This window comes from Urtica dioica, chromosome 5 (assembly GCF_054948205.1).
Source record: "Urtica dioica subsp. dioica isolate 48M chromosome 5, U.dioica_male_clone48M_v1_H2, whole genome shotgun sequence".
Classification (NCBI taxonomy): Eukaryota; Viridiplantae; Streptophyta; class Magnoliopsida; order Rosales; family Urticaceae; genus Urtica; species Urtica dioica.
This window is the reverse complement of record NC_142760.1, coordinates 11,956,443-11,980,733: the sequence shown is the minus strand read 5'-3', so window position 1 is coordinate 11,980,733 and position 24,291 is coordinate 11,956,443. Positions and strand designations below refer to the sequence as shown.

At 46.5% G+C, this 24,291-nt stretch overlaps 52 non-coding genes and 2 pseudogenes across 52 annotated transcripts; all 54 read right to left on the bottom strand.

The window, feature by feature from the left end:
* Nucleotides 1-111: 111 nt before the first annotated feature.
* Nucleotides 112-230, bottom strand: LOC149395856 (5S ribosomal RNA). The gene has a single exon (XR_016297864.1). It is a non-coding gene; the product is annotated as a 5S ribosomal RNA (ribosomal RNA).
* A 334-nt stretch (nucleotides 231-564) lies between these two features.
* On the bottom strand, nucleotides 565-683 carry LOC149395855 (5S ribosomal RNA). Its single transcript, XR_016299129.1, has one exon. It is a non-coding gene; the product is annotated as a 5S ribosomal RNA (ribosomal RNA).
* A 334-nt stretch (nucleotides 684-1,017) lies between these two features.
* On the bottom strand, nucleotides 1,018-1,136 carry LOC149395854 (5S ribosomal RNA). Its single transcript, XR_016299128.1, has one exon. It is a non-coding gene; the product is annotated as a 5S ribosomal RNA (ribosomal RNA).
* Nucleotides 1,137-1,470: 334 nt separating this feature from the next.
* LOC149395853 (5S ribosomal RNA) lies at nucleotides 1,471-1,589 on the bottom strand. The gene has a single exon (XR_016298801.1). It is a non-coding gene; the product is annotated as a 5S ribosomal RNA (ribosomal RNA).
* A 335-nt stretch (nucleotides 1,590-1,924) lies between these two features.
* Nucleotides 1,925-2,043, bottom strand: LOC149395852 (5S ribosomal RNA). Its single transcript, XR_016299073.1, has one exon. It is a non-coding gene; the product is annotated as a 5S ribosomal RNA (ribosomal RNA).
* Nucleotides 2,044-2,377: 334 nt separating this feature from the next.
* On the bottom strand, nucleotides 2,378-2,496 carry LOC149395851 (5S ribosomal RNA). Its single transcript, XR_016298800.1, has one exon. It is a non-coding gene; the product is annotated as a 5S ribosomal RNA (ribosomal RNA).
* A 333-nt stretch (nucleotides 2,497-2,829) lies between these two features.
* Nucleotides 2,830-2,948, bottom strand: LOC149395850 (5S ribosomal RNA). The gene has a single exon (XR_016297595.1). It is a non-coding gene; the product is annotated as a 5S ribosomal RNA (ribosomal RNA).
* Nucleotides 2,949-3,281: 333 nt separating this feature from the next.
* Nucleotides 3,282-3,400, bottom strand: LOC149395849 (5S ribosomal RNA). The gene has a single exon (XR_016297946.1). It is a non-coding gene; the product is annotated as a 5S ribosomal RNA (ribosomal RNA).
* Nucleotides 3,401-3,733: 333 nt separating this feature from the next.
* LOC149395848 (5S ribosomal RNA) lies at nucleotides 3,734-3,852 on the bottom strand. Its single transcript, XR_016297945.1, has one exon. It is a non-coding gene; the product is annotated as a 5S ribosomal RNA (ribosomal RNA).
* Nucleotides 3,853-4,186: 334 nt separating this feature from the next.
* LOC149395847 (5S ribosomal RNA) lies at nucleotides 4,187-4,305 on the bottom strand. Its single transcript, XR_016299127.1, has one exon. It is a non-coding gene; the product is annotated as a 5S ribosomal RNA (ribosomal RNA).
* Nucleotides 4,306-4,639: 334 nt separating this feature from the next.
* Nucleotides 4,640-4,758, bottom strand: LOC149395846 (5S ribosomal RNA). The gene has a single exon (XR_016299126.1). It is a non-coding gene; the product is annotated as a 5S ribosomal RNA (ribosomal RNA).
* A 333-nt stretch (nucleotides 4,759-5,091) lies between these two features.
* LOC149395845 (5S ribosomal RNA) lies at nucleotides 5,092-5,210 on the bottom strand. The gene has a single exon (XR_016298896.1). It is a non-coding gene; the product is annotated as a 5S ribosomal RNA (ribosomal RNA).
* A 333-nt stretch (nucleotides 5,211-5,543) lies between these two features.
* Nucleotides 5,544-5,662, bottom strand: LOC149395844 (5S ribosomal RNA). The gene has a single exon (XR_016297863.1). It is a non-coding gene; the product is annotated as a 5S ribosomal RNA (ribosomal RNA).
* Nucleotides 5,663-5,996: 334 nt separating this feature from the next.
* Nucleotides 5,997-6,115, bottom strand: LOC149395843 (5S ribosomal RNA). Its single transcript, XR_016298613.1, has one exon. It is a non-coding gene; the product is annotated as a 5S ribosomal RNA (ribosomal RNA).
* A 334-nt stretch (nucleotides 6,116-6,449) lies between these two features.
* On the bottom strand, nucleotides 6,450-6,568 carry LOC149395842 (5S ribosomal RNA). The gene has a single exon (XR_016299124.1). It is a non-coding gene; the product is annotated as a 5S ribosomal RNA (ribosomal RNA).
* Nucleotides 6,569-6,902: 334 nt separating this feature from the next.
* Nucleotides 6,903-7,021, bottom strand: LOC149395841 (5S ribosomal RNA). The gene has a single exon (XR_016299123.1). It is a non-coding gene; the product is annotated as a 5S ribosomal RNA (ribosomal RNA).
* Nucleotides 7,022-7,354: 333 nt separating this feature from the next.
* On the bottom strand, nucleotides 7,355-7,473 carry LOC149395840 (5S ribosomal RNA). The gene has a single exon (XR_016297961.1). It is a non-coding gene; the product is annotated as a 5S ribosomal RNA (ribosomal RNA).
* A 333-nt stretch (nucleotides 7,474-7,806) lies between these two features.
* Nucleotides 7,807-7,925, bottom strand: LOC149395839 (5S ribosomal RNA). Its single transcript, XR_016297862.1, has one exon. It is a non-coding gene; the product is annotated as a 5S ribosomal RNA (ribosomal RNA).
* A 334-nt stretch (nucleotides 7,926-8,259) lies between these two features.
* LOC149395838 (5S ribosomal RNA) lies at nucleotides 8,260-8,378 on the bottom strand. Its single transcript, XR_016299122.1, has one exon. It is a non-coding gene; the product is annotated as a 5S ribosomal RNA (ribosomal RNA).
* A 334-nt stretch (nucleotides 8,379-8,712) lies between these two features.
* Nucleotides 8,713-8,831, bottom strand: LOC149395837 (5S ribosomal RNA). Its single transcript, XR_016299120.1, has one exon. It is a non-coding gene; the product is annotated as a 5S ribosomal RNA (ribosomal RNA).
* Nucleotides 8,832-9,165: 334 nt separating this feature from the next.
* On the bottom strand, nucleotides 9,166-9,284 carry LOC149395836 (5S ribosomal RNA). The gene has a single exon (XR_016299118.1). It is a non-coding gene; the product is annotated as a 5S ribosomal RNA (ribosomal RNA).
* Nucleotides 9,285-9,618: 334 nt separating this feature from the next.
* On the bottom strand, nucleotides 9,619-9,737 carry LOC149395835 (5S ribosomal RNA). The gene has a single exon (XR_016299117.1). It is a non-coding gene; the product is annotated as a 5S ribosomal RNA (ribosomal RNA).
* Nucleotides 9,738-10,070: 333 nt separating this feature from the next.
* LOC149395834 (5S ribosomal RNA) lies at nucleotides 10,071-10,189 on the bottom strand. The gene has a single exon (XR_016297960.1). It is a non-coding gene; the product is annotated as a 5S ribosomal RNA (ribosomal RNA).
* Nucleotides 10,190-10,522: 333 nt separating this feature from the next.
* Nucleotides 10,523-10,641, bottom strand: LOC149395833 (5S ribosomal RNA). The gene has a single exon (XR_016297861.1). It is a non-coding gene; the product is annotated as a 5S ribosomal RNA (ribosomal RNA).
* A 334-nt stretch (nucleotides 10,642-10,975) lies between these two features.
* On the bottom strand, nucleotides 10,976-11,094 carry LOC149395832 (5S ribosomal RNA). Its single transcript, XR_016299116.1, has one exon. It is a non-coding gene; the product is annotated as a 5S ribosomal RNA (ribosomal RNA).
* A 334-nt stretch (nucleotides 11,095-11,428) lies between these two features.
* On the bottom strand, nucleotides 11,429-11,547 carry LOC149395831 (5S ribosomal RNA). Its single transcript, XR_016299115.1, has one exon. It is a non-coding gene; the product is annotated as a 5S ribosomal RNA (ribosomal RNA).
* Nucleotides 11,548-11,881: 334 nt separating this feature from the next.
* Nucleotides 11,882-12,000, bottom strand: LOC149395830 (5S ribosomal RNA). Its single transcript, XR_016298799.1, has one exon. It is a non-coding gene; the product is annotated as a 5S ribosomal RNA (ribosomal RNA).
* Nucleotides 12,001-12,335: 335 nt separating this feature from the next.
* On the bottom strand, nucleotides 12,336-12,454 carry LOC149395829 (5S ribosomal RNA; annotated as a pseudogene).
* A 333-nt stretch (nucleotides 12,455-12,787) lies between these two features.
* LOC149395828 (5S ribosomal RNA) lies at nucleotides 12,788-12,906 on the bottom strand. The gene has a single exon (XR_016297860.1). It is a non-coding gene; the product is annotated as a 5S ribosomal RNA (ribosomal RNA).
* Nucleotides 12,907-13,240: 334 nt separating this feature from the next.
* Nucleotides 13,241-13,359, bottom strand: LOC149395827 (5S ribosomal RNA). The gene has a single exon (XR_016299114.1). It is a non-coding gene; the product is annotated as a 5S ribosomal RNA (ribosomal RNA).
* A 334-nt stretch (nucleotides 13,360-13,693) lies between these two features.
* On the bottom strand, nucleotides 13,694-13,812 carry LOC149395826 (5S ribosomal RNA). The gene has a single exon (XR_016299113.1). It is a non-coding gene; the product is annotated as a 5S ribosomal RNA (ribosomal RNA).
* Nucleotides 13,813-14,146: 334 nt separating this feature from the next.
* On the bottom strand, nucleotides 14,147-14,265 carry LOC149395825 (5S ribosomal RNA). Its single transcript, XR_016298798.1, has one exon. It is a non-coding gene; the product is annotated as a 5S ribosomal RNA (ribosomal RNA).
* A 335-nt stretch (nucleotides 14,266-14,600) lies between these two features.
* Nucleotides 14,601-14,719, bottom strand: LOC149395824 (5S ribosomal RNA; annotated as a pseudogene).
* Nucleotides 14,720-15,053: 334 nt separating this feature from the next.
* On the bottom strand, nucleotides 15,054-15,172 carry LOC149395823 (5S ribosomal RNA). The gene has a single exon (XR_016298796.1). It is a non-coding gene; the product is annotated as a 5S ribosomal RNA (ribosomal RNA).
* A 333-nt stretch (nucleotides 15,173-15,505) lies between these two features.
* Nucleotides 15,506-15,624, bottom strand: LOC149395822 (5S ribosomal RNA). Its single transcript, XR_016298439.1, has one exon. It is a non-coding gene; the product is annotated as a 5S ribosomal RNA (ribosomal RNA).
* A 333-nt stretch (nucleotides 15,625-15,957) lies between these two features.
* On the bottom strand, nucleotides 15,958-16,076 carry LOC149395821 (5S ribosomal RNA). The gene has a single exon (XR_016297859.1). It is a non-coding gene; the product is annotated as a 5S ribosomal RNA (ribosomal RNA).
* A 334-nt stretch (nucleotides 16,077-16,410) lies between these two features.
* LOC149395820 (5S ribosomal RNA) lies at nucleotides 16,411-16,529 on the bottom strand. The gene has a single exon (XR_016299174.1). It is a non-coding gene; the product is annotated as a 5S ribosomal RNA (ribosomal RNA).
* A 334-nt stretch (nucleotides 16,530-16,863) lies between these two features.
* Nucleotides 16,864-16,982, bottom strand: LOC149395819 (5S ribosomal RNA). The gene has a single exon (XR_016299112.1). It is a non-coding gene; the product is annotated as a 5S ribosomal RNA (ribosomal RNA).
* Nucleotides 16,983-17,316: 334 nt separating this feature from the next.
* LOC149395818 (5S ribosomal RNA) lies at nucleotides 17,317-17,435 on the bottom strand. Its single transcript, XR_016298795.1, has one exon. It is a non-coding gene; the product is annotated as a 5S ribosomal RNA (ribosomal RNA).
* A 334-nt stretch (nucleotides 17,436-17,769) lies between these two features.
* On the bottom strand, nucleotides 17,770-17,888 carry LOC149395817 (5S ribosomal RNA). The gene has a single exon (XR_016298683.1). It is a non-coding gene; the product is annotated as a 5S ribosomal RNA (ribosomal RNA).
* Nucleotides 17,889-18,222: 334 nt separating this feature from the next.
* On the bottom strand, nucleotides 18,223-18,341 carry LOC149395816 (5S ribosomal RNA). Its single transcript, XR_016299002.1, has one exon. It is a non-coding gene; the product is annotated as a 5S ribosomal RNA (ribosomal RNA).
* A 334-nt stretch (nucleotides 18,342-18,675) lies between these two features.
* Nucleotides 18,676-18,794, bottom strand: LOC149395815 (5S ribosomal RNA). The gene has a single exon (XR_016297594.1). It is a non-coding gene; the product is annotated as a 5S ribosomal RNA (ribosomal RNA).
* Nucleotides 18,795-19,128: 334 nt separating this feature from the next.
* Nucleotides 19,129-19,247, bottom strand: LOC149395814 (5S ribosomal RNA). Its single transcript, XR_016297593.1, has one exon. It is a non-coding gene; the product is annotated as a 5S ribosomal RNA (ribosomal RNA).
* Nucleotides 19,248-19,580: 333 nt separating this feature from the next.
* On the bottom strand, nucleotides 19,581-19,699 carry LOC149395813 (5S ribosomal RNA). The gene has a single exon (XR_016297592.1). It is a non-coding gene; the product is annotated as a 5S ribosomal RNA (ribosomal RNA).
* A 333-nt stretch (nucleotides 19,700-20,032) lies between these two features.
* LOC149395812 (5S ribosomal RNA) lies at nucleotides 20,033-20,151 on the bottom strand. Its single transcript, XR_016298860.1, has one exon. It is a non-coding gene; the product is annotated as a 5S ribosomal RNA (ribosomal RNA).
* A 333-nt stretch (nucleotides 20,152-20,484) lies between these two features.
* Nucleotides 20,485-20,603, bottom strand: LOC149395811 (5S ribosomal RNA). The gene has a single exon (XR_016297913.1). It is a non-coding gene; the product is annotated as a 5S ribosomal RNA (ribosomal RNA).
* Nucleotides 20,604-20,937: 334 nt separating this feature from the next.
* Nucleotides 20,938-21,056, bottom strand: LOC149395810 (5S ribosomal RNA). The gene has a single exon (XR_016298794.1). It is a non-coding gene; the product is annotated as a 5S ribosomal RNA (ribosomal RNA).
* A 333-nt stretch (nucleotides 21,057-21,389) lies between these two features.
* Nucleotides 21,390-21,508, bottom strand: LOC149395809 (5S ribosomal RNA). The gene has a single exon (XR_016297591.1). It is a non-coding gene; the product is annotated as a 5S ribosomal RNA (ribosomal RNA).
* A 333-nt stretch (nucleotides 21,509-21,841) lies between these two features.
* Nucleotides 21,842-21,960, bottom strand: LOC149395808 (5S ribosomal RNA). Its single transcript, XR_016297590.1, has one exon. It is a non-coding gene; the product is annotated as a 5S ribosomal RNA (ribosomal RNA).
* A 334-nt stretch (nucleotides 21,961-22,294) lies between these two features.
* Nucleotides 22,295-22,413, bottom strand: LOC149395807 (5S ribosomal RNA). The gene has a single exon (XR_016298793.1). It is a non-coding gene; the product is annotated as a 5S ribosomal RNA (ribosomal RNA).
* Nucleotides 22,414-22,747: 334 nt separating this feature from the next.
* On the bottom strand, nucleotides 22,748-22,866 carry LOC149395806 (5S ribosomal RNA). Its single transcript, XR_016298792.1, has one exon. It is a non-coding gene; the product is annotated as a 5S ribosomal RNA (ribosomal RNA).
* Nucleotides 22,867-23,199: 333 nt separating this feature from the next.
* LOC149395805 (5S ribosomal RNA) lies at nucleotides 23,200-23,318 on the bottom strand. Its single transcript, XR_016297589.1, has one exon. It is a non-coding gene; the product is annotated as a 5S ribosomal RNA (ribosomal RNA).
* Nucleotides 23,319-23,651: 333 nt separating this feature from the next.
* LOC149395804 (5S ribosomal RNA) lies at nucleotides 23,652-23,770 on the bottom strand. Its single transcript, XR_016297588.1, has one exon. It is a non-coding gene; the product is annotated as a 5S ribosomal RNA (ribosomal RNA).
* Nucleotides 23,771-24,104: 334 nt separating this feature from the next.
* On the bottom strand, nucleotides 24,105-24,223 carry LOC149395803 (5S ribosomal RNA). Its single transcript, XR_016298791.1, has one exon. It is a non-coding gene; the product is annotated as a 5S ribosomal RNA (ribosomal RNA).
* Between the last annotated feature and the right edge of the window lie 68 nt (nucleotides 24,224-24,291).

Below are 24,291 nucleotides of genomic sequence, written 5' to 3'. Positions count from 1 at the left end.
GACTTTCACCGGTGAATTGTAAGCGTAAACGGGCATTTGAACAAGACTCGGAGCGATTTTTGGTGAAATTCCATCGTTTCGACCTCCGAAAAAATAATTCGCAAAAAAAGAGGGATGCAACACGAGGACTTCCCAGGAGGTCACCCATCCTAGTACTACTCTCGCCCAAGCACGCTTAACTTCGGAGTTCTGATGGGATCCGGTGCATTAGTGCTGGTATGATCGCAACCGCAAGCATTAGCGCGCATTATCTATATAAGAATCAGCGCCGCGACTCCCAAAAGCCATAACTACGTCTTCGGTGCACCAAAAATCACATAAAATATATGAATTCCTAATAACTTTTCGCGATCTTCGCGTTGGGACGGTTTCGGAAGAGTGATCGGCGAAATTCCGACAAAGTGAACGGGGGAAGGGTAAAATCGTAAATTTCGCCCTCGGTCCGGGATTTCGACTTTCACCGGTGAATTGTAAGCGTAAACGGGCATTTGAACAAGACTCGGAGCGATTTTTGGTGAAATTCCATCGTTTCGGCCTCCGAAAAAAATAATTCGCAAAAAAAGAGGGATGCAACACGAGGACATCCCAGGAGGTCACCCATCCTAGTACTACTCTCGCCCAAGCACGCTTAACTTCGGAGTTCTGATGGGATGCGGTGCATTAGTGCTGGTATGATCGCATCCGCAAGCATTAGCGCGCATTATCTATATAAGAATCAACGCCGCGACTCCCAAAAGCCATAACTACGTCTTCGGTGCACCAAAAATCACATAAAATATATGAATTCCTAATAACTTTTCGCGATCTTCGCGTTGGGACGGTTTCGAAAGAGTGATCGGCGAAATTCCGACAAGGTGAACGGGGGAAGGGTAAAATCGTAAATTTCGCCCTCGGTCCGGAATTTCGACTTTCACCGGTGAATTGTAAGCGTAAACGAGCATTTGAACAAGGCTCGGATCGATTTTTGGTGAAATTCCATCGTTTCGGCCTCCGAAAAAAATAATTCGCAAAAAAAGAGGGATGCAACACGAGGACATCCCAGGAGGTCACCCATCCTAGTACTACTCTCGCCCAAGCACGCTTAACTTCGGAGTTCTGATGGGATGCGGTGCATTAGTGCTGGTATGATCGCATCCGCAAGCATTAGCGCGCATTATCTATATAAGAATCAACGCCGCGACTCCCAAAAGCCATAACTAAGTCTTCGGTGCACCAAAAATCACATAAAATATATGAATTCCTAATAACATTTCGCGATCTTCGCGTTGGGACGGTTTCGGAAGAGTGATCGGCGAAATTCAGACAAGGTGAACGGGGGAAGGGTAAAATCGTAAATTTCGCCCTCGGTCCGGAATTTCGACTTTCACCGGTGAATTGTAAGCGTAAACGGGCATTTGAACAAGGCTCGGAGCGATTTTTGGTGAAATTCCATCGTTTCGGCCTCCGAAAAAAATAATTCGCAAAAAAAGAGGGATGCAACACGAGGACTTCCCAGGAGGTCACCCATCCTAGTACTACTCTCGCCCAAGCACGCTTAACTTCGGAGTTCTGATGGGATGCGGTGCATTAGTGCTGGTATGATCGCATCCGCAAGCATTAGCGCGCATTATCTATATAAGAATCAACGCCGCGACTCCCAAAAGCCATAACTACGTCTTCGGTGCACCAAAAATCACATAAAATATATGAATTCCTAATAACTTTTCGCGATCTTCGCGTTGGGACGGTTTCGAAAGAGTGATCGGCGAAATTCCGACAAGGTGAACGGGGGAAGGGTAAAATCGTAAATTTCGCCCTCGGTCCGGAATTTCGACTTTCACCGGTGAATTGTATGCGTAAACGAGCATTTGAACAAGGCTCGGATCGATTTTTGGTGAAATTCCATCGTTTCGGCCTCCGAAAAAAATAATTCGCAAAAAAAAGAGGGATGCAACACGAGGACTTCCCAGGAGGTCACCCATCCTAGTACTACTCTCGCCCAAGCATGCTTAATTTCGGAGTTCTGATGGGATCCGATGCATTAGTGCTGGTATGATCGCATCCGCAAGCATTAGCGCGCATTATCTATATAAGAATCAACGCCGCGACTCCCAAAAGCCATAACTACGTCTTCGGTGCACCAAAAATCACATAAAATATATGAATTCCTAATAACTTTTCGCGATCTTCGCGTTGGGACGGTTTCGGAAGAGTGATCGGCGAAATTCCGACAAGGTGAACGGGGGAAGGGTAAAATCGTAAATTTCGCCCTCGGTCCGGAATTTCGACTTTCACCGGTGAATTGTAAGCGTAAACGGGCATTTGAACAAGACTCGGAGCTATTTTTGGTGAAATTCCATCGTTTCGGCCTCCGAAAAAAATAATTCGCAAAAAAAGAGGGATGCAACACGAGGACTTCCCAGGAGGTCACCCATCCTAGTACTACTCTCGCCCAAGCACGCTTAACTTCGGAGTTCTGATGGGATGCGGTGCATTAGTGCTGGTATGATCGCATCCGCAAGCATTAGCGCGCATTATCTATATAAGAATCAACGCCGCGACTCCCAAAAGCCATAACTACGTCTTCGGTGCACCAAAAATCACATAAAATATATGAATTCCTAATAACTTTTCGCGATCTTCGCGTTGGGACGGTTTCGGAAGAGTGATCGGCGAAATTCCGACAAGGTGAACGGGGGAAGGGTAAAATCGTAAATTTCGTCCTCGGTCCGGAATTTCGACTTTCACCGGTGAATTGTAAGCGTAAACGGGCATTTGAACAAGACTCGGAGCGATTTTTGGTGAAATTCCATCGTTTCGACCTCCGAAAAAATAATTCGCAAAAAAAGAGGGATGCAACACGAGGACTTCCCAAGAGGTCACCCATCCTAGTACTACTCTCGCCCAAGCACGCTTAACTTCGGAGTTCTGATGGGATCCGGTGCATTAGTGCTGGTATGATCGCATCCGCAAGCATTAGCGCGCATTATCTATATAAGAATCAGCGCCGCGACTCCCAAAAGCCATAACTACGTCTTCGGTGCACCAAAAATCACATAAAATATATGAATTCCTAATAACTTTTCGCGATCTTCGCGTTGGGACGGTTTCGGAAGAGTGATCGGCGAAATTCCGACAAGGTGAGCGGGGGAAGGGTAAAATCGTAAATTTCGCCCTCGGTCCGGAATTTCGACTTTCACCGGTGAATTGTAAGCGTAAACGGGCATTTGAACAAGACTCGGAGCGATTTTTGGTGAAATTCCATCGTTTCGACCTCCGAAAAAATAATTCGCAAAAAAAGAGGGATGCAACACGAGGACTTCCCAAGAGGTCACCCATCCTAGTACTACTCTCGCCCAAGCACGCTTAACTTCGGAGTTCTGATGGGATCCGGTGCATTAGTGCTGGTATGATCGCAACCGCAAGCATTAGCGCGCATTATCTATATAAGAATCAGCGCCGCGACTCCCAAAAGCCATAACTACGTCTTCGGTGCACCAAAAATCACATAAAATATATGAATTCCTAATAACTTTTCGCGATCTTCGCGTTGGGACGGTTTCGGAAGAGTGATCGGCGAAATTCCGACAAGGTGAGCGGGGGAAGGGTAAAATCGTAAATTTCGCCCTCGGTCCGGAATTTCGACTTTCACCGGTGAATTGTAAGCGTAAACGGGCATTTGAACAAGACTCGGAGCGATTTTTGGTGAAATTCCATCGTTTCGACCTCCGAAAAAATAATTCGCAAAAAAAGAGGGATGCAACACGAGGACTTCCCAAGAGGTCACCCATCCTAGTACTACTCTCGCCCAAGCACGCTTAACTTCGGAGTTCTGATGGGATCCGGTGCATTAGTGCTGGTATGATCGCAACCGCAAGCATTAGCGCGCATTATCTATATAAGAATCAGCGCCGCGACTCCCAAAAGCCATAACTACGTCTTCGGTGCACCAAAAATCACATAAAATATATGAATTCCTAATAACTTTTCGCGATCTTCGCGTTGGGACGGTTTCGGAAGAGTGATCGGCGAAATTCCGACAAGGTGAACGGGGGAAGGGTAAAATCGTAAATTTCGCCCTCGGTCCGGAATTTTGACTTTCACCGGTGAATTGTAAGCGTAAACGGGCATTTGAACAAGACTCGGAGCGATTTTTGGTGAAATTCCATCGTTTCGGCCTCCGAAAAAAATAATTCGCAAAAAAAGAGGGATGCAACACGAGGACATCCCAGGAGGTCACCCATCCTAGTACTACTCTCGCCCAAGCACGCTTAACTTCGGAGTTCTGATGGGATGCGGTGCATTAGTGCTGGTATGATCGCATCCGCAAGCATTAACGCGCATTATCTATATAAGAATCAACGCCGCGACTCCCAAAAGCCATAACTACGTCTTCGGTGCACCAAAAATCACATAAAATATATGAATTCCTAATAACTTTTCGCGATCTTCGCGTTGGGACGGTTTCGAAAGAGTGATCGGCGAAATTCCGACAAGGTGAACGGGGGAAGGGTAAAATCGTAAATTTCGCCCTCGGTCCGGAATTTCGACTTTCACCGGTGAATTGTAAGCGTAAACGAGCATTTGAACAAGGCTCGGATCGATTTTTGGTGAAATTCCATCGTTTCGGCCTCCGAAAAAAATAATTCGCAAAAAAAGAGGGATGCAACACGAGGACATCCCAGGAGGTCACCCATCCTAGTACTACTCTCGCCCAAGCACGCTTAACTTCGGAGTTCTGATGGGATGCGGTGCATTAGTGCTGGTATGATCGCATCCGCAAGCATTAGCGCGCATTATCTATATAAGAATCAACGCCGCGACTCCCAAAAGCCATAACTAAGTCTTCGGTGCACCAAAAATCACATAAAATATATGAATTCCTAATAACTTTTCGCGATCTTCGCGTTGGGACGGTTTCGGAAGAGTGATCGGCGAAATTCAGACAAGGTGAACGGGGGAAGGGTAAAATCGTAAATTTCGCCCTCGGTCCGGAATTTCGACTTTCACCGGTGAATTGTAAGCGTAAACGGGCATTTTAACAAGACTCGGAGCGATTTTTGGTGAAATTCCATCGTTTCGACCTCCGAAAAAATAATTCGCAAAAAAAGAGGGATGCAACAAGAGGACTTCCCAAGAGGTCAACCATCCTAGTACTACTCTCGCCCAAGCACGCTTAACTTCGGAGTTCTGATGGGATCCGGTGCATTAGTGCTGGTATGATCGCATCCGCAAGCATTAGCGCGCATTATCTATATAAGAATCAGCGCCGCGACTCCCAAAAGCCATAACTACGTCTTCGGTGCACCAAAAATCACATAAAATATATGAATTCCTAATAACTTTTCGCGATCTTCGCGTTGGGACGGTTTCGGAAGAGTGATCGGCGAAATTCCGACAAGGTGAACGGGGGAAGGGTAAAATCGTAAATTTCGCCCTCGGTCCGGAATTTCGACTTTCACCGGTGAATTGTAAGCGTAAACGGGCATTTGAACAAGACTCGGAGCGATTTTTGGTGAAATTCCATCGTTTCGACCTCCGAAAAAATAATTCGCAAAAAAAGAGGGATGCAACACGAGGACTTCCCAGGAGGTCACCCATCCTAGTACTACTCTCGCCCAAGCACGCTTAACTTCGGAGTTCTGATGGGATCCGGTGCATTAGTGCTGGTATGATCGCAACCGCAAGCATTAGCGCGCATTATCTATATAAGAATCAGCGCCGCGACTCCCAAAAGCCATAACTACGTCTTCGGTGCACCAAAAATCACATAAAATATATGAATTCCTAATAACTTTTCGCGATCTTCGCGTTGGGACGGTTTCGGAAGAGTGATCGGCGAAATTCCGACAAAGTGAACGGGGGAAGGGTAAAATCGTAAATTTTGCCCTCGGTCCGGGATTTCGACTTTCACCGGTGAATTGTAAGCGTAAACGGGCATTTGAACAAGACTCGGATCGATTTTTGGTGAAATTCCATCGTTTCGGCCTCCGAAAAAAATAATTCGCAAAAAAAGAGGGATGCAACACGAGGACTTCCCAGGAGGTCACCCATCCTAGTACTACTCTCGCCCAAGCACGCTTAACTTCGGAGTTCTGATGGGATCCGGTGCATTAGTGCTGGTATGATCGCAGTCGCAAGCATTAGCGCGCATTATCTATATAAGAATCAGCGCCGCGACTCCCAAAAGCCATAACTACGTCTTCGGTGCACCAAAAATCACATAAAATATATGAATTCCTAATAACTTTTCGCGATCTTCGCGTTGGGACGGTTTCGGAAGAGTGATCGGCGAAATTCCGACAAGGTGAACGGGGGAAGGGTAAAATCGTAAATTTCGCCCTCGGTCCGGAATTTCGACTTTCACCGGTGAATTGTAAGCGTAAACGGGCATTTGAACAAGACTCGGAGCGATTTTTGGTGAAATTCCATCGTTTCGGCCTCCGAAAAAAATAATTCGCAAAAAAAGAGGGATGCAACACGAGGACATCCCAGGAGGTCACCCATCCTAGTACTACTCTCGCCCAAGCACGCTTAACTTCGGAGTTCTGATGGGATGCGGTGCATTAGTGCTGGTATGATCGCATCCGCAAGCATTAGCGCGCATTATCTATATAAGAATCAACGCCGCGACTCCCAAAAGCCATAACTACGTCTTCGGTGCACCAAAAATCACATAAAATATATGAATTCCTAATAACTTTTCGCGATCTTCGCGTTGGGACGGTTTCGAAAGAGTGATCGGCGAAATTCCGACAAGGTGAACGGGGGAAGGGTAAAATCGTAAATTTCGCCCTCGGTCCGGAATTTCGACTTTCACCGGTGAATTGTAAGCGTAAACGAGCATTTGAACAAGGCTCGGATCGATTTTTGGTGAAATTCCATCGTTTCGGCCTCCGAAAAAAATAATTCGCAAAAAAAGAGGGATGCAACACGAGGACATCCCAGGAGGTCACCCATCCTAGTACTACTCTCGCCCAAGCACGCTTAACTTCGGAGTTCTGATGGGATGCGGTGCATTAGTGCTGGTATGATCGCATCCGCAAGCATTAGCGCGCATTATCTATATAAGAATCAACGCCGCGACTCCCAAAAGCCATAACTAAGTCTTCGGTGCACCAAAAATCACATAAAATATATGAATTCCTAATAACTTTTCGCGATCTTCGCGTTGGGACGGTTTCGGAAGAGTGATCGGCGAAATTCAGACAAGGTGAACGGGGGAAGGGTAAAATCGTAAATTTCGCCCTCGGTCCGGAATTTCGACTTTCACCGGTGAATTGTAAGCGTAAACGGGCATTTTAACAAGACTCGGAGCGATTTTTGGTGAAATTCCATCGTTTCGACCTCCGAAAAAATAATTCGCAAAAAAAGAGGGATGCAACACGAGGACTTCCCAAGAGGTCAACCATCCTAGTACTACTCTCGCCCAAGCACGCTTAACTTCGGAGTTCTGATGGGATCCGGTGCATTAGTGCTGGTATGATCGCATCCGCAAGCATTAGCGCGCATTATCTATATAAGAATCAGCGCCGCGACTCCCAAAAGCCATAACTACGTCTTCGGTGCACCAAAAATCACATAAAATATATGAATTCCTAATAACTTTTCGCGATCTTCGCGTTGGGACGGTTTCGGAAGAGTGATCGGCGAAATTCCGACAAGGTGAACGGGGGAAGGGTAAAATCGTAAATTTCGCCCTCGGTCCGGAATTTCGACTTTCACCGGTGAATTGTAAGCGTAAACGGGCATTTGAACAAGACTCGGAGCGATTTTTGGTGAAATTCCATCGTTTCGACCTCCGAAAAAATAATTCGCAAAAAAAGAGGGATGCAACACGAGGACTTCCCAGGAGGTCACCCATCCTAGTACTACTCTCGCCCAAGCACGCTTAACTTCGGAGTTCTGATGGGATCCGGTGCATTAGTGCTGGTATGATCGCAACCGCAAGCATTAGCGCGCATTATCTATATAAGAATCAGCGCCGCGACTCCCAAAAGCCATAACTACGTCTTCGGTGCACCAAAAATCACATAAAATATATGAATTCCTAATAACTTTTCGCGATCTTCGCGTTGGGACGGTTTCGGAAGAGTGATCGGCGAAATTCCGACAAAGTGAACGGGGGAAGGGTAAAATCGTAAATTTTGCCCTCGGTCCGGGATTTCGACTTTCACCGGTGAATTGTAAGCGTAAACGGGCATTTGAACAAGACTCGGAGCGATTTTTGGTGAAATTCCATCGTTTCGGCCTCCGAAAAAAATAATTCGCAAAAAAAGAGGGATGCAACACGAGGACATCCCAGGAGGTCACCCATCCTAGTACTACTCTCGCCCAAGCACGCTTAACTTCGGAGTTCTGATGGGATGCGGTGCATTAGTGCTGGTATGATCGCATCCGCAAGCATTAGCGCGCATTATCTATATAAGAATCAACGCCGCGACTCCCAAAAGCCATAACTACGTCTTCGGTGCACCAAAAATCACATAAAATATATGAATTCCTAATAACTTTTCGCGATCTTCGCGTTGGGACGGTTTCGAAAGAGTGATCGGCGAAATTCCGACAAGGTGAACGGGGGAAGGGTAAAATCGTAAATTTCGCCCTCGGTCCGGAATTTCGACTTTCACCGGTGAATTGTAAGCGTAAACGAGCATTTGAACAAGGCTCGGATCGATTTTTGGTGAAATTCCATCGTTTCGGCCTCCGAAAAAAATAATTCGCAAAAAAAGAGGGATGCAACACGAGGACATCCCAGGAGGTCACCCATCCTAGTACTACTCTCGCCCAAGCACGCTTAACTTCGGAGTTCTGATGGGATGCGGTGCATTAGTGCTGGTATGATCGCATCCGCAAGCATTAGCGCGCATTATCTATATAAGAATCAACGCCGCGACTCCCAAAAGCCATAACTAAGTCTTCGGTGCACCAAAAATCACATAAAATATATGAATTCCTAATAACATTTCGCGATCTTCGCGTTGGGACGGTTTCGGAAGAGTGATCGGCGAAATTCCGACAAGGTGAACGGGGGAAGGGTAAAATCGTAAATTTCGCCCTCGGTCCGGAATTTCGACTTTCACCGGTGAATTGTAAGCGTAAACGGGCATTTGAACAAGACTCGGAGCGATTTTTGGTGAAATTCCATCGTTTCGGCCTCCGAAAAAAATAATTCGCAAAAAAAGAGGGATGCAACACGAGGACATCCCAGGAGGTCACCCATCCTAGTACTACTCTCGCCCAAGCACGCTTAACTTCGGAGTTCTGATGGGATGCGGTGCATTAGTGCTGGTATGATCGCATCCGCAAGCATTAGCGCGCATTATCTATATAAGAATCAACGCCGCGACTCCCAAAAGCCATAACTACGTCTTCGGTGCACCAAAAATCACATAAAATATATGAATTCCTAATAACTTTTCGCGATCTTCGCGTTGGGACGGTTTCGAAAGAGTGATCGGCGAAATTCCGACAAGGTGAACGGGGGAAGGGTAAAATCGTAAATTTCGCCCTCGGTCCGGAATTTCGACTTTCACCGGTGAATTGTAAGCGTAAACGAGCATTTGAACAAGGCTCGGATCGATTTTTGGTGAAATTCCATCGTTTCGGCCTCCGAAAAAAATAATTCGCAAAAAAAGAGGGATGCAACACGAGGACATCCCAGGAGGTCACCCATCCTAGTACTACTCTCGCCCAAGCACGCTTAACTTCGGAGTTCTGATGGGATGCGGTGCATTAGTGCTGGTATGATCGCATCCGCAAGCATTAGCGCGCATTATCTATATAAGAATCAACGCCGCGACTCCCAAAAGCCATAACTAAGTCTTCGGTGCACCAAAAATCACATAAAATATATGAATTCCTAATAACTTTTCGCGATCTTCGCGTTGGGACGGTTTCGGAAGAGTGATCGGCGAAATTCAGACAAGGTGAACGGGGGAAGGGTAAAATCGTAAATTTCGCCCTCGGTCCGGAATTTCGACTTTCACCGGTGAATTGTAAGCGTAAACGGGCATTTTAACAAGACTCGGAGCGATTTTTGGTGAAATTCCATCGTTTCGACCTCCGAAAAAATAATTCGCAAAAAAAGAGGGATGCAACACGAGGACTTCCCAAGAGGTCAACCATCCTAGTACTACTCTCGCCCAAGCACGCTTAACTTCGGAGTTCTGATGGGATCCGGTGCATTAGTGCTGGTATGATCGCATCCGCAAGCATTAGCGCGCATTATCTATATAAGAATCAGCGCCGCGACTCCCAAAAGCCATAACTACGTCTTCGGTGCACCAAAAATCACATAAAATATATGAATTCCTAATAACTTTTCGCGATCTTCGCGTTGGGACGGTTTCGGAAGAGTGATCGGCGAAATTCCGACAAGGTGAACGGGGGAAGGGTAAAATCGTAAATTTCGCCCTCGGTCCGGAATTTCGACTTTCACCGGTGAATTGTAAGCGTAAACGGGCATTTGAACAAGACTCGGAGCGATTTTTGGTGAAATTCCATCGTTTCGACCTCCGAAAAAATAATTCGCAAAAAAAGAGGGATGCAACACGAGGACTTCCCAGGAGGTCACCCATCCTAGTACTACTCTCGCCCAAGCACGCTTAACTTCGGAGTTCTGATGGGATCCGGTGCATTAGTGCTGGTATGATCGCAACCGCAAGCATTAGCGCGCATTATCTATATAAGAATCAGCGCCGCGACTCCCAAAAGCCATAACTACGTCTTCGGTGCACCAAAAATCACATAAAATATATGAATTCCTAATAACTTTTCGCGATCTTCGCGTTGGGACGGTTTCGGAAGAGTGATCGGCGAAATTCCGACAAAGTGAACGGGGGAAGGGTAAAATCGTAAATTTTGCCCTCGGTCCGGGATTTCGACTTTCACCGGTGAATTGTAAGCGTAAACGGGCATTTGAACAAGACTCGGAGCGATTTTTGGTGAAATTCCATCGTTTCGGCCTCCGAAAAAAATAATTCGCAAAAAAAGAGGGATGCAACACGAGGACATCCCAGGAGGTCACCCATCCTAGTACTACTCTCGCCCAAGCACGCTTAACTTCGGAGTTCTGATGGGATGCGGTGCATTAGTGCTGGTATGATCGCATCCGCAAGCATTAGCGCGCATTATCTATATAAGAATCAACGCCGCGACTCCCAAAAGCCATAACTACGTCTTCGGTGCACCAAAAATCACATAAAATATATGAATTCCTAATAACTTTTCGCGATCTTCGCGTTGGGACGGTTTCGAAAGAGTGATCGGCGAAATTCCGACAAGGTGAACGGGGGAAGGGTAAAATCGTAAATTTCGCCCTCGGTCCGGAATTTCGACTTTCACCGGTGAATTGTAAGCGTAAACGAGCATTTGAACAAGGCTCGGATCGATTTTTGGTGAAATTCCATCGTTTCGGCCTCCGAAAAAAATAATTCGCAAAAAAAGAGGGATGCAACACGAGGACATCCCAGGAGGTCACCCATCCTAGTACTACTCTCGCCCAAGCACGCTTAACTTCGGAGTTCTGATGGGATGCGGTGCATTAGTGCTGGTATGATCGCATCCGCAAGCATTAGCGCGCATTATCTATATAAGAATCAACGCCGCGACTCCCAAAAGCCATAACTAAGTCTTCGGTGCACCAAAAATCACATAAAATATATGAATTCCTAATAACATTTCGCGATCTTCGCGTTGGGACGGTTTCGGAAGAGTGATCGGCGAAATTCAGACAAGGTGAACGGGGGAAGGGTAAAATCGTAAATTTCGCCCTCGGTCCGGAATTTCGACTTTCACCGGTGAATTGTAAGCGTAAACGGGCATTTGAACAAGGCTCGGAGCGATTTTTGGTGAAATTCCATCGTTTCGGCCTAAGAAAAAAATAATTCGCAAAAAAAGAGGGATGCAACACGAGGACTTCCCAGGAGGTCACCCATCCTAGTACTACTCTCGCCCAAGCACGCTTAACTTCGGAGTTCTGATGGGATGCGGTGCATTAGTGCTGGTATGATCGCATCCGCAAGCATTAGCGCGCATTATCTATATAAGAATCAACGCCGCGACTCCCAAAAGCCATAACTACGTCTTCGGTGCACCAAAAATCACATAAAATATATGAATTCCTAATAACTTTTCGCGATCTTCGCGTTGGGACGGTTTCGAAAGAGTGATCGGCGAAATTCCGACAAGGTGAACGGGGGAAGGGTAAAATCGTAAATTTCGCCCTCGGTCCGGAATTTCGACTTTCACCGGTGAATTGTATGCGTAAACGAGCATTTGAACAAGGCTCGGATCGATTTTTGGTGAAATTCCATCGTTTCGGCCTCCGAAAAAAATAATTCGCAAAAAAAAGAGGGATGCAACACGAGGACTTCCCAGGAGGTCACCCATCCTAGTACTACTCTCGCCCAAGCATGCTTAATTTCGGAGTTCTGATGGTATCCGATGCATTAGTGCTGGTATGATCGCATCCGCAAGCATTAGCGCGCATTATCTATATAAGAATCAACGCCGCGACTCCCAAAAGCCATAACTACGTCTTCGGTGCACCAAAAATCACATAAAATATATGAATTCCTAATAACTTTTCGCGATCTTCGCGTTGGGACGGTTTCGGAAGAGTGATCGGCGAAATTCCGACAAGGTGAACGGGGGAAGGGTAAAATCGTAAATTTCGCCCTCGGTCCGGAATTTCGACTTTCACCGGTGAATTGTAAGCGTAAACGGGCATTTGAACAAGACTCGGAGCGATTTTTGGTGAAATTCCATCGTTTCGACCTCCGAAAAAATAATTCGCAAAAAAAGAGGGATGCAACACGAGGACTTCCCAGGAGGTCACCCATCCTAGTACTACTCTCGCCCAAGCACGCTTAACTTCGGAGTTCTGATGGGATCCGGTGCATTAGTGCTGGTATGATCGCAACCGCAAGCATTAGCGCGCATTATCTATATAAGAATCAGCGCCGCGACTCCCAAAAGCCATAACTACGTCTTCGGTGCACCAAAAATCACATAAAATATATGAATTCCTAATAACTTTTCGCGATCTTCGCGTTGGGACGGTTTCGGAAGAGTGATCTGCGAAATTCCGACAAAGTGAACGGGGGAAGGGTAAAATCGTAAATTTTGCCCTCGGTCCGGGATTTCGACTTTCACCGGTGAATTGTAAGCGTAAACGGGCATTTGAACAAGACTCGGAGCGATTTTTGGTGAAATTCCATCGTTTCGGCCTCCGAAAAAAATAATTCGCAAAAAAAGAGGGATGCAACACGAGGACATCCCAGGAGGTCACCCATCCTAGTACTACTCTCGCCCAAGCACGCTTAACTTCGGAGTTCTGATGGGATGCGGTGCATTAGTGCTGGTATGATCGCATCCGCAAGCATTAGCGCGCATTATCTATATAAGAATCAACGCCGCGACTCCCAAAAGCCATAACTACGTCTTCGGTGCACCAAAAATCACATAAAATATATGAATTCCTAATAACTTTTCGCGATCTTCGCGTTGGGACGGTTTCGAAAGAGTGATCGGCGAAATTCCGACAAGGTGAACGGGGGAAGGGTAAAATCGTAAATTTCGCCCTCGGTCCGGAATTTCGACTTTCACCGGTGAATTGTAAGCGTAAACGAGCATTTGAACAAGGCTCGGATCGATTTTTGGTGAAATTCCATCGTTTCGGCCTCCGAAAAAAATAATTCGCAAAAAAAGAGGGATGCAACACGAGGACATCCCAGGAGGTCACCCATCCTAGTACTACTCTCGCCCAAGCACGCTTAACTTCGGAGTTCTGATGGGATGCGGTGCATTAGTGCTGGTATGATCGCATCCGCAAGCATTAGCGCGCATTATCTATATAAGAATCAACGCCGCGACTCCCAAAAGCCATAACTAAGTCTTCGGTGCACCAAAAATCACATAAAATATATGAATTCCTAATAACATTTCGCGATCTTCGCGTTGGGACGGTTTCGGAAGAGTGATCGGCGAAATTCAGACAAGGTGAACGGGGGAAGGGTAAAATCGTAAATTTCGCCCTCGGTCCGGAATTTCGACTTTCACCGGTGAATTGTAAGCGTAAACGGGCATTTGAACAAGGCTCGGAGCGATTTTTGGTGAAATTCCATCGTTTCGGCCTCCGAAAAAAATAATTCGCAAAAAAAGAGGGATGCAACACGAGGACTTCCCAGGAGGTCACCCATCCTAGTACTACTCTCGCCCAAGCACGCTTAACTTCGGAGTTCTGATGGGATGCGGTGCATTAGTGCTGGTATGATCGCATCCGCAAGCATTAGCGCGCATTATCTATATAAGAATCAACGCCGCGACTCCCAAAAGCCATAACTACGTCTTCGGTGCACCAAAAATCACATAAAATATATGAATTCCTAATAACTTTTCGCGATCTTCGCGTTGGGACGGTTTCGAAAGAGTGATCGGCGAAATTCCGACAAGGTGAACGGGGGAAGGGTAAAATCGTAAATTTCGCCCTCGGTCCGGAATTTCGACTTTCACCGGTGAATTGTATGCGTAAACGAGCATTTGAACAAGGCTCGGATCGATTTTTGGTGAAATTCCATCGTTTCGGCCTCCGAAAAAAATAATTCGCAAAAAAAAGAGGGATGCAACACGAGGACTTCCCAGGAGGTCACCCATCCTAGTACTACTCTCGCCCAAGCATGCTTAATTTCGGAGTTCTGATGGTATCCGATGCATTAGTGCTGGTATGATCGCATCCGCAAGCATTAGCGCGCATTATCTATATAAGAATCAACGCCGCGACTCCCAAAAGCCATAACTACGTCTTCGGTGCACCAAAAATCACATAAAATATATGAATTCCTAATAACTTTTCGCGATCTTCGCGTTGGGACGGTTTCGGAAGAGTGATCGGCGAAATTCCGACAAGGTGAACGGGGGAAGGGTAAAATCGTAAATTTCGCCCTCGGTCCGGAATTTCGACTTTCACCGGTGAATTGTAAGCGTAAACGGGCATTTGAACAAGACTCGGAGCTATTTTTGGTGAAATTCCATCGTTTCGGCCTCCGAACAAAATAATTCGCAAAAAAAGAGGGATGCAACACGAGGACTTCCCAGGAGGTCACCCATCCTAGTACTACTCTCGCCCAAGCACGCTTAACTTCGGAGTTCTGATGGGATGCGGTGCATTAGTGCTGGTATGATCGCATCCGCAAGCATTAGCGCGCATTATCTATATAAGAATCAACGCCGCGACTCCCAAAAGCCATAACTACGTCTTCGGTGCACCAAAAATCACATAAAATATATGAATTCCTAATAACTTTTCGCGATCTTCGCGTTGGGACGGTTTCGGAAGAGTGATCGGCGAAATTCCGACAAGGTGAACGGGGGAAGGGTAAAATCGTAAATTTCGTCCTCGGTCCGGAATTTCGACTTTCACCGGTGAATTGTAAGCGTAAACGGGCATTTGAACAAGACTCGGAGCGATTTTTGGTGAAATTCCATCGTTTCGACCTCCGAAAAAATAATTCGCAAAAAAAGAGGGATGCAACACGAGGACTTCCCAAGAGGTCACCCATCCTAGTACTACTCTCGGCCAAGCACGCTTAACTTCGGAGTTCTGATGGGATCCGGTGCATTAGTGCTGGTATGATCGCATCCGCAAGCATTAGCGCGCATTATCTATATAAGAATCAGCGCCGCGACTCCCAAAAGCCACAACTACGTCTTCGGTGCACCAAAAATCACATAAAATATATGAATTCCTAATAACTTTTCGCGATCTTCGCGTTGGGACGGTTTCGGAAGAGTGATCGGCGAAATTCCGACAAGGTGAACGGGGGAAGGGTAAAATCGTAAATTTCGCCCTCGGTCCGGAATTTCGACTTTCACCGGTGAATTGTAAGCGTAAACGGGCATTTGAACAAGACTCGGAGCGATTTTTTGTGAAATTCCATCGTTTCGACCTCCGAAAAAATAATTCGCAAAAAAAGAGGGATGCAACACGAGGACTTCCCAGGAGGTCACCCATCCTAGTACTACTCTCGCCCAAGCACGCTTAACTTCGGAGTTCTGATGGGATCCGGTGCATTAGTGCTGGTATGATCGCAACCGCAAGCATTAGCGCGCATTATCTATATAAGAATCAGCGCCGCGACTCCCAAAAGCCATAACTACGTCTTCGGTGCACCAAAAATCACATAAAATATATGAATTCCTAATAACTTTTCGCGATCTTCGCGTTGAGACGGTTTCGGAAGAGTGATCGGCGAAATTCCGACAAGGTGAACGGGGGAAGGGTAAAATCGTAAATTTCGCCCTCGGTCCGGAATTTCGACTTTCACCGGTGAATTGTAAGCGTAAACGGGCATTTGAACAAGACTCGGAGCGATTTTTGGTGAAATTCCATCGTTTCGGCCTCCGAAAAAAATAATTCGCAAAAAAAGAGGGATGCAACACGAGGACATCCCAGGAGGTCACCCATCCTAGTACTACTCTCGCCCAAGCACGCTTAACTTCGGAGTTCTAATGGGATGCGGTGCATTAGTGCTGGTATGATCGCATCCGCAAGCATTAGCGCGCATTATCTATATAAGAATCAACGCCGCGACTCCCAAAAGCCATAACTACGTCTTCGGTGCACCAAAAATCACATAAAATATATGAATTCCTAATAACTTTTCGCGATCTTCGCGTTGGGACGGTTTCGAAAGAGTGATCGGCGAAATTCCGACAAGGTGAACGGGGGAAGGGTAAAATCGTAAATTTCGCCCTCGGTCCGGAATTTCGACTTTCACCGGTGAATTGTAAGCGTAAACGAGCATTTGAACAAGGCTCGGATCGATTTTTGGTGAAATTCCATCGTTTCGGCCTCCGAAAAAAATAATTCGCAAAAAAAAAGGGATGCAACACGAGGACATCCCAGGAGGTCACCCATCCTAGTACTACTCTCGCCCAAGCACGCTTAACTTCGGAGTTCTGATGGGATGCGGTGCATTAGTGCTGGTATGATCGCATCCGCAAGTATTAGCGCGCATTATCTATATAAGAATCAACGCCGCGACTCCCAAAAGACATAACTAAGTCTTCGGTGCACCAAAAATCACATAAAATATATGAATTCCTAATAACTTTTCGCGATCTTCGCGTTGGGACGGTTTCGGAAGAGTGATCGGCGAAATTCAGACAAGGTGAACGGGGGAAGGGTAAAATCGTAAATTTCGCCCTCGGTCCGGAATTTCGACTTTCACCGGTGAATTGTAAGCGTAAACGGGCATTTGAACAAGGCTCGGAGCGATTTTTGTTGAAATTCCATCGTTTCGGCCTCCGAAAAAAATAATTCGCAAAAAAAGAGGGATGCAACACGAGGACTTCCCAGGAGGTCACCCATCCTAGTACTACTCTCGCCCAAGCACGCTTAACTTCGGAGTTCTGATGGGATGCGGTGCATTAGTGCTGGTATGATCGCATCCGCAAGCATTAGCGCGCATTATCTATATAAGAATCAACGCCGCGACTCCCAAAAGCCATAACTACGTCTTCGGTGCACCAAAAATCACATAAAATATATGAATTCCTAATAACTTTTCGCGATCTTCGCGTTGGGACAGTTTCGAAAGAGTGATCGGCGAAATTCCGACAAGGTGAACGGGGGAAGGGTAAAATCGTAAATTTCGCCCTCGGTCCGGAATTTCGACTTTCACCGGTGAATTGTATGCGTAAACGAGCATTTGAACAAGGCTCGGATCGATTTTTGGTGAAATTCCATCGTTTCGGCCTCCGAAAAAAATAATTCGCAAAAAAAGAGGGATGCAACACGAGGACTTCCCAGGAGGTCACCCATCCTAGTACTACTCTCGCCCAAGCATGCTTAACTTCGGAGTTCTGATGGGATCCGATGCATTAGTGCTGGTATGATCGCATCCGCAAGCATTAGCGCGCATTATCTATATAAGAATCAACGCCGCGACTCCCAAAAGCCATAACTACGTCTTCGGTGCACCAAAAATCACATAAAATATATGAATTCCTAATAACTTTTCGCGATCTTCGCGTTGGGACGGTTTCGGAAGAGTGATCGGCGAAATTCCGACAAGGTGAACGGGGGAAGGGTAAAATCGTAAATTTCGCCCTCGGTCCGGAATTTCGACTTTCACCGGTGAATTGTAAGCGTAAACGGGCATTTGAACAAGACTCGGAGCGATTTTTGGTGAAATTCCATCGTTTCGGCCTCCGAAAAAAATAATTCGCAAAAAAAGAGGGATGCAACACGAGGACTTCCCAGGAGGTCACCCATCCTAGTACAACTCTCGCCCAAGCACGCTTAACTTCGGAGTTCTGATGGGATGCGGTGCATTAGTGCTGGTATGATCGCATCCGCAAGCATTAGCGCGCATTATCTATATAAGAATCAGCGCCGCGACTCCCAAAAGCCATAACTACGTCTTCGGTGCACCAAAAATCACATAAAATATATGAATTCCTAATAACTTTTCGCGATCTTCGCGTTGGGACGGTTTCGGAAGAGTGATCGGCGAAATTCCGACAAGGTGAACGGGGGAAGGGTAAAATCGTAAATTTCGCCCTCGGTCCGGAATTTCGACTTTCACCGGTGAATTGTAAGCGTAAACGGGCATTTGAACAAGACTCGGAGCGATTTTTGGTGAAATTCCATCGTTTCGGCCTCCGAAAAAAATAATTCGCAAAAAAAGAGGGATGCAACACGAGGACTTCCCAAGAGGTCACCCATCCTAGTACTACTCTCGCCCAAGCACGCTTAACTTCGGAGTTCTGATGGGATCCGGTGCATTAGTGCTGGTATGATCGCATCCGCAAGCATTAGCGCGCATTATCTATATAAGAATCAGCGCCGCGACTCCCAAAAGCCATAACTACGTCTTCGGTGCACCAAAAATCACATAAAATATATGAATTCCTAATAACTTTTCGCGATCTTCGCGTTGGGACGGTTTCGAAAGAGTGATCGGCGAAATTCCGACAAGGTGAACGGGGGAAGGGTAAAATCGTAAATTTCGCCCTCGGTCCGGAATTTCGACTTTCACCGGTGAATTGTATGCGTAAACGAGCATTTGAACAAGGCTCGGATCGATTTTTGGTGAAATTCCATCGTTTCGGCCTCCGAAAAAAATAATTCGCAAAAAAAGAGGGATGCAACACGAGGACTTCCCAAGAGGTCACCCATCCTAGTACTACTCTCGCCCAAGCACGCTTAACTTCGGAGTTCTGATGGGATCCGGTGCATTAGTGCTGGTATGATCGCATCCGCAAGCATTAGCGCGCATTATCTATATAAGAATCAGCGCCGCGACTCCCAAAAGCCATAACTACGTCTTCGGTGCACCAAAAATCACATAAAATATATGAATTCCTAATAACTTTTCGCGATCTTCGCGTTGGGATGGTTTCGGAAGAGTGATCGGCGAAATTCCGACAAGGTGAACGGGGGAAGGGTAAAATCGTAAATTTCGCCCTCGGTCCGGAATTTCGACTTTCACCGGTGAATTGTAAGCGTAAACGGGCATTTGAACAAGACTCGGAGCGATTTTTGGTGAAATTCCATCGTTTCGACCTCCGAAAAAATAATTCGCAAAAAAAGAGGGATGCAACACGAGGACTTCCCAAGAGGTCACCCATCCTAGTACTACTCTCGCCCAAGCACGCTTAACTTCGGAGTTCTGATGGGATCCGGTGCATTAGTGCTGGTATGATCGCATCCGCAAGCATTAGTGCGCATTATCTATATAAGAATCAGCGCCGCGACTCCCAAAAGCCATAACTACGTCTTCGGTGCACCAAAAATCACATAAAATATATGAATTCCTAATAACTTTTCGCGATCTTCGCGTTGGGACGGTTTCGGAAGAGTGATCGGCAAAATTCCGACAAGGTGAACGGGGGAAGGGTAAAATCGTAAATTTCGCCCTCGGTCCGGAATTTCGACTTTCACCGGTGAATTATAAGCGTAAACGGGCATTTGAACAAGACTCGGAGCGATTTTTGGTGAAATTCCATCGTTTCGACCTCCGAAAAAATAATTCGCAAAAAAAGAGGGATGCAACACGAGGACTTCCCAAGAGGTCACCCATCCTAGTACTACTCTCGCCCAAGCACGCTTAACTTCGGAGTTCTGATGGGATGCGGTGCATTAGTGCTGGTATGATCGCATCCGCAAGCATTAGCGCGCATTATCTATATAAGAATCAGCGCCGCGACTCCCAAAAGCCATAACTACGTCTTCGGTGCACCAAAAATCACATAAAATATATGAATTCCTAATAACTTTTCGCGATCTTCGCGTTGGGACGGTTTCGGAAGAGTGATCGGCGAAATTCCGACAAGGTGAACGGGGGAAGGGTAAAATCGTAAATTTCGCCCTCGATCCGGAATTTCGACTTTCACCGGTGAATTGTAAGCGTAAACGGGCATTTGAACAAGACTCGGAGCGATTTTTGGTGAAATTCCATCGTTTCGACCTCCGAAAAAATAATTCGCAAAAAAAGAGGGATGCAACACGAGGACTTCCCAAGAGGTCACCCATCCTAGTACTACTCTCGTCCAAGCACGCTTAACTTCGGAGTTCTGATGGGATCCGGTGCATTAGTGCTGGTATGATCGCATCCGCAAGCATTAGCGCGCATTATCTATATAAGAATCAGCGCCGCGACTCCCAAAAGCCATAACTACGTCTTCGGTGCACCAAAAATCACATAAAATATATGAATTCCTAATAACTTTTCGCGATCTTCGCGTTGGGACGGTTTCGGAAGAGTGATCGGCGAAATTCCGACAAGGTGAACGGGGGAAGGGTAAAATCGTAAATTTCGCCCTCGGTCCGGAATTTCGACTTTCACCGGTGAATTGTAAGCGTAAACGGGCATTTGAACAAGACTCGGAGCGATTTTTGGTGAAATTCCATCGTTACGGCCTCCGAAAAAAATAATTCGCAAAAAAAGAGGGATGCAACACGAGGACTTCCCAGGAGGTCACCCATCCTAGTACTACTCTCGCCCAAGCACGCTTAACTTCGGAGTTCTGATGGGATGCGGTGCATTAGTGCTGGTATGATCGCATCCGCAAGCATTAGCGCGCATTATCTATATAAGAATCAGCGCCGCGACTCCCAAAAGCCATAACTACGTCTTCGGTGCACCAAAAATCACATAAAATATATGAATTCCTAATAACTTTTCGCGATCTTCGCGTTGGGACGGTTTCGGAAGAGTGATCGGCGAAATTCCGACAAGGTGAACGGGGGAAGGGTAAAATCGTAAATTTCGCCCTCGATCCGGAATTTCGACTTTCACCGGTGAATTGTAAGCGTAAACGGGCATTTGAACAAGACTCGGAGCGATTTTTGGTGAAATTCCATCGTTTCGACCTCCGAAAAAATAATTCGCAAAAAAAGAGGGATGCAACACGAGGACTTCCCAAGAGGTCACCCATCCTAGTACTACTCTCGCCCAAGCACGCTTAACTTCGGAGTTCTGATGGGATCCGGTGCATTAGTGCTGGTATGATCGCATCCGCAAGCATTAGCGCGCATTATCTATATAAGAATCAGCGCCGCGACTCCCAAAAGCCATAACTACGTCTTCGGTGCACCAAAAATCACATAAAATATATGAATTCCTAATAACTTTTCGCGATCTTCGCGTTGGGACGGTTTCGGAAGAGTGATCGGCGAAATTCCGACAAGGTGAACGGGGGAAGGGTAAAATCGTAAATTTCGCCCTCGATCCGGAATTTCGACTTTCACCGGTGAATTGTAAGCGTAAACGGGCATTTGAACAAGACTCGGAGCGATTTTTGGTGAAATTCCATCGTTTCGACCTCCGAAAAAATAATTCGCAAAAAAAGAGGGATGCAACACGAGGACTTCCCAAGAGGTCACCCATCCTAGTACTACTCTCGCCCAAGCACGCTTAACTTCGGAGTTCTGATGGGATCCGGTGCATTAGTGCTGGTATGATCGCATCCGCAAGCATTAGCGCGCATTATCTATATAAGAATCAGCGCCGCGACTCCCAAAAGCCATAACTACGTCTTCGGTGCACCAAAAATCACATAAAATATATGAATTCCTAATAACTTTTCGCGATCTTCGCGTTGGGACGGTTTCGGAAGAGTGATCGGCGAAATTCCGACAAGGTGAACGGGGGAAGGGTAAAATCGTAAATTTCGCCCTCGGTCCGGAATTTCGACTTTCACCGGTGAATTGTAAGCGTAAACGGGCATTTGAACAAGACTCGGAGCGATTTTTGGTGAAATTCCATCGTTACGGCCTCCGAAAAAAATAATTCGCAAAAAAAGAGGGATGCAACACGAGGACTTCCCAGGAGGTCACCCATCCTAGTACTACTCTCGCCCAAGCACGCTTAACTTCGGAGTTCTGATGGGATGCGGTGCATTAGTGCTGGTATGATCGCATCCGCAAGCATTAGCGCGCATTATCTATATAAGAATCAGCGCCGCGACTCCCAAAAGCCATAACTACGTCTTCGGTGCACCAAAAATCACATAAAATATATGAATTCCTAATAACTTTTCGCGATCTTCGCGTTGGGACGGTTTCGGAAGAGTGATCGGCGAAATTCCGACAAGGTGAACGGGGGAAGGGTAAAATCGTAAATTTCGCCCTCGGTCCGGAATTTCGACTTTCACCGGTGAATTGTAAGCGTAAACGGGCATTTGAACAAGACTCGGAGCGATTTTTGGTGAAATTCCATCGTTACGGCCTCCGAAAAAAATAATTCGCAAAAAAAGAGGGATGCAACACGAGGACTTCCCAGGAGGTCACCCATCCTAGTACTACTCTCGCCCAAGCACGCTTAACTTCGGAGTTCTGATGGGATGCGGTGCATTAGTGCTGGTATGATCGCATCCGCAAGCATTAGCGCGCATTATCTATATAAGAATCAGCGCCGCGACTCCCAAAAGCCATAACTACGTCTTCGGTGCACCAAAAATCACATAAAATATATGAATTCCTAATAACTTTTCGCGATCTTCGCGTTGGGACGGTTTCGGAAGAGTGATCGGCGAAATTCCGACAAGGTGAACGGGGGAAGGGTAAAATCGTAAATTTCGCCCTCGATCCGGAATTTCGACTTTCACCGGTGAATTGTAAGCGTAAACGGGCATTTGAACAAGACTCGGAGCGATTTTTGGTGAAATTCCATCGTTTCGACCTCCGAAAAAATAATTCGCAAAAAAAGAGGGATGCAACACGAGGACTTCCCAAGAGGTCACCCATCCTAGTACTACTCTCGCCCAAGCACGCTTAACTTCGGAGTTCTGATGGGATCCGGTGCATTAGTGCTGGTATGATCGCATCCGCAAGCATTAGCGCGCATTATCTATATAAGAATCAGCGCCGCGACTCCCAAAAGCCATAACTACGTCTTCGGTGCACCAAAAATCACATAAAATATATGAATTCCTAATAACTTTTCGCGATCTTCGCGTTGGGACGGTTTCGGAAGAGTGATCGGCGAAATTCCGACAAGGTGAACGGGGGAAGGGTAAAATCGTAAATTTCGCCCTCGGTCCGGAATTTCGACTTTCACCGGTGAATTGTAAGCGTAAACGGGCATTTGAACAAGACTCGGAGCGATTTTTGGTGAAATTCCATCGTTTCGACCTCCGAAAAAATAATTCGCAAAAAAAGAGGGATGCAACACGAGGACTTCCCAAGAGGTCACCCATCCTAGTACTACTCTCGCCCAAGCACGCTTAACTTCGGAGTTCTGATGGGATCCGGTGCATTAGTGCTGGTATGATCGCATCCGCAAGCATTAGCGCGCATTATCTATATAAGAATCAGCGCCGCGACTCCCAAAAGCCATAACTACGTCTTCGGTGCACCAAAAATCACATAAAATATATGAATTCCTAATAACTTTTCGCGATCTTCGCGTTGGGACGGTTTCGGAAGAGTGATCGGCGAAATTCCGACAAGGTGAACGGGGGAAGGGTAAAATCGTAAATTTCGCCCTCGGTCCGGAATTTCGACTTTCACCGGTGAATTGTAAGCGTAAACGGGCATTTGAACAAGACTCGGAGCGATTTTTGGTGAAATTCCATCGTTACGGCCTCCGAAAAAAATAATTCGCAAAAAAAGAGGGATGCAACACGAGGACTTCCCAGGAGGTCACCCATCCTAGTACTACTCTCGCCCAAGCACGCTTAACTTCGGAGTTCTGATGGGATGCGGTGCATTAGTGCTGGTATGATCGCATCCGCAAGCATTAGCGCGCATTATCTATATAAGAATCAGCGCCGCGACTCCCAAAAGCCATAACTACGTCT